Below are 3987 nucleotides of genomic sequence, written 5' to 3'. Positions count from 1 at the left end.
TTTTTCATCATTTTGACGTTCATAAGTGCCTGAAACTGGTCAAAATTTCATTATATTTGATTTGATTTGTCACAGAAGTTTATGTTTCAAAATCTAAATCCTACGACGATAAAAAGGTACCTTAATTTTTCCCTTCGCTCTTTCTTTGGCAGGTCATATTCCTTCCTATTATTCGTTCCAGAAAATTCCGTGTTTCGTTACCCCCATTTCAACTAACCAGTATGATTATCTCGACGATTACCGCGTCCCTGGAGGATCATCAGAAGGTTAATTGCCACTAAATTACTCCTGCGTAAATTATGCCCACGTACAAGTACCTACTTACGTCTATCTTAATAAGTATTTTGATGATGTGAAGTGGTTAACGTGTAAAATCTTGTAAGTATGTTCTTGTAACGTGTTAACTCTTGCTGATTTAGATTTTTCACAAATGTAAAAATCTGTTTCACCCCTAGTCTTTGTCTAATTACCTTTTTTATTTTTTGATAAGTACCTGGACTTTTCATCTTACTTTCACCGAATTAAGCAGACCTAATAGGCACCTATCTACCTATGCATACTATTGAGATTATAATGCAGATAAACATATTGTATTATAATAGCTTACATACTTACTAATAAATCTTCATTAGATCAGTTAGAACATAATTTCAATAATTCCGGGTATAATTAAGCTCTGATGCTTTATTTATTACCATTTGCTCCCGATATAATTTGAACCAGCACACGTAGACCTTGCACTCTAGTAGCTACGCGAACCTACACCATCCTGTAAAAATCATTATTACTGGTATAGTTGTTGCCATTCAAGGCGAGTGAGCTTTACATGTGTGGTGGCTCGCTACTGTTCGTTTTTCAAGAGTTTTGATAGACATTACACTATCTGTACACGTACACAAGTAAAGCTCACTCAATTTCGTGAGTTGCAATAACTATAATTATACTCGTAGATAAACTTTATGCGAAGGTGGTACCTAATTTAAAATTTTTAACAACTGCTAACCAAAGTAAGATTGCGAACGTTCGCTCGAGGTCGGGCCATAAAGTGCGCGAGCTGCAATCAGGACGCACCTGCGCTGCGCTGATTCCGCGCCTGCGGGTAAGTGCCTGTTTATTTTGCGGCTCTTCTCAGTACATTTAAGGGGGCGTTATATTAGTAAGATTAGTAATAATATTTTGTGTGACTTTGGGTTTTTTACTACTACCTATGCGTTTCATCTCAGTTTCACCGAATTAAGCAGACAATAGTTACCTGTTTTACCTATTTGATAGCGGATAAACATAATTATCATTAATATAATAGATTGACCATTCACTACTATTTGCACCCGATGGGATTTGAACCAGCACACACTGGCGTTGCAGTGTAGCTACGTGTATGTAGATACGCGATACACAATAGGTGTAGACCTATCATGTGCAGTCTAGTAACTACACGAACCTACACTTATCCTGTAAATCATTATGACTGGTATAGATAAACTTTATGCGAAGGTGTTACGAGTAATTTTAAATTTTTAACAACTGCTAACCAAAGTAAGATTGCGAACGTTCGCTCGAGGTCGGGCCATAAAGTGCGCGAGCTGCAATCAGGACGCACCTGCGCTGCGCTGATTCCGCTCCCGCGGGTAAGTGCCTGTTTATTTTGCGGCACTTCTCAGTACATTCTAGGGGGAGTTATATTAGCAAGATTAATGTGTAAGAAAATAATATTTTTGTATGACTTTGGGTTTCTTATTTTTATTGTTCTTTTACGTCATTTTCATCTTGGTGTTTAGGTAGGTGTTATCAGTTATTCGATGATATCAATAAATAAATTCAATTCAATAAAATTGACAATTTGTTTTGACTGGTTTGAGACTGGCGAAGTCTGATATTTGATTATTGTTGGATGATTCCGAGAAACTGCATACCTATCTATAGTACTTATGCCCGTATTCACCATTAATCCCTAATTTTTAAGTGACCCCTATGGTAACACATAACAGGAATTTTGTTTTCATAGGGGTCACTTAAAAATTAGGGATTGATGGTGAAAACGGGCATTAGGCTCAGCTGCACCACCTAACTTTAACGGTAACTATCACGATCACCGCAACTTTTTGTATGGAGTTTAACAGATATTTCACCTTTGTTAAAGTAAGATGGTACAACCCAGCCATAGATTATGACAGCTCACAAAAAAGAAAAAAATTGAAAATCTACTATATAAAAATAAGTCGGGTTTTCCTCCCTGACGCTATAACTCCAGAACGTACGAACCGATTTCCCGGTTTTGCATTCGTTGGAAAGGTCTCGGGCTCCGTGAGGTTTATAGCAAAGAAAATTCAGGAAAATTTAACAAACGAAATTCCACGCGGGCGAAGCCGCGGCCGGAAAGCTAGTCATGTGTAAATTCTCATCCCAGTTACAGAAAACACTATTAAGAAAAACACTACTATATTAGCTATTTTATTAGTCCCATTTTGCCACCATTGCTCTAACATTATCACAAGTTTCTGCACAAAAAGTACATAGAATCAGTGTGGATTCATTAGACTTCTTTCAAGTCGGGCCATAAAGTACGCGTGCGAGCCTGCCAGGCCGCACCTGCGCCGCACTGATTGCGGCCTCTCAGACAAATAAGGCAGCTTATTTTCGGCACTTCTCAGCTCATTTTGGATGCTACTAATAATAAATATGACGTTTGTTTATTTGACGAAAAACTGCTGGACGGATTTAGATATAATTTTACAATTTTATCAGAATAACTTTAGAGCTATAATTTTAAGGTTAATTTGCCAAATTAAAACTATAGGTATCAAATATGTAGGAATTTTCTGTTACAAACTGAATTTCACCCAGGCGAAGCTACGGGAAAAAGTTAGTTGGTGAAATACTGTAACGTACTCTCCAGATCTAGGTAGCAGGCCGTTGCCAACCGGGCAGCATGGAAAGCATTGGGGGAAGCCTATGTTCAGCAGTGGACGTCCTGTGGCTGAGATGATGATGATGATGATGATGATGATGATGATGATGACTCTCCAAATATCATACTTTCGTGATATGCCCTTTATTAATTGTATGTCTGCACCAAACTCATGTTTTAGCTAATACATTACATATCATAGTGTTTATTGTTCTTTTAATGAAAGCAATGTGTGATTGTACATTTTGATTCAATAGCTTGCTCTGCAGTCTTATTTCAAACTAGCGGCCGCCCGCGACTTCGTACGCGTGGATCCCGTTTTACCCCCTTAGGGGTGGAGTTTCGTTAAATCCTTTCTTAGCGGATGCCTACGTCATAACATCTACCTGCATGCCAAATTTCAGCCCGATCCGTTCCGTAGTTTGGGCTGTGCGTTGATAGATCACTATGTTAGTCAGTCAGTCACCTTTGAGTTGTATATTTAGACTGAATATACTCGTACAATCAATGTGCGAACACAGCACCACAACCTGATACGCAAAATGTAAATTAACCGGGAATTTAATAAAACACTGCCGCTCGACTCTCCAAAAGTAAAACAAATAAACATTGAATGAAAACAACGAAATAAAATGCAACTGGTAAAGACAAACACGATAAAGGCTTAATTTACAGAGAACAATCAATCCGAGTTTAGGCCAGGAGCCGGGTATCAAATTCGCCAGCAATTATTTCAGCTTACCCTTGATCATTAGTAACATGAAGCAGCAAAAACTCCTTTGATCATTTAAATGTGTGTTTTCGTGACACTTGATTCCATTTCTTACATACAGTCAATAACATCTTGAAAGCTTCCAAACTGATTTAAAGACTCTTCCCGTATTCTATTCTTCGCTTATGAGCAAAAGAAGTATCCATCTCGGGCGACACATCATGCACCCGGATGAGATAGCAGATATCACGCTCCAAAGAATCTGGAAATTTATAGACTCAACGGGACTAAGCAGTGAACTCTAAAGACAAGGGCTGCCACAATAGATCAAACCTGGTCGAGCTGGCGCAAATGAAGGCCCAAAACC

This window comes from Ostrinia nubilalis, chromosome 1 (assembly GCF_963855985.1).
Source record: "Ostrinia nubilalis chromosome 1, ilOstNubi1.1, whole genome shotgun sequence".
Lineage (NCBI taxonomy): Eukaryota > Metazoa > Arthropoda > Insecta > Lepidoptera > Crambidae > Ostrinia > Ostrinia nubilalis.
The sequence above is the reverse complement of the archived record's forward strand: the minus strand, read 5'-3'. Positions refer to the sequence as shown.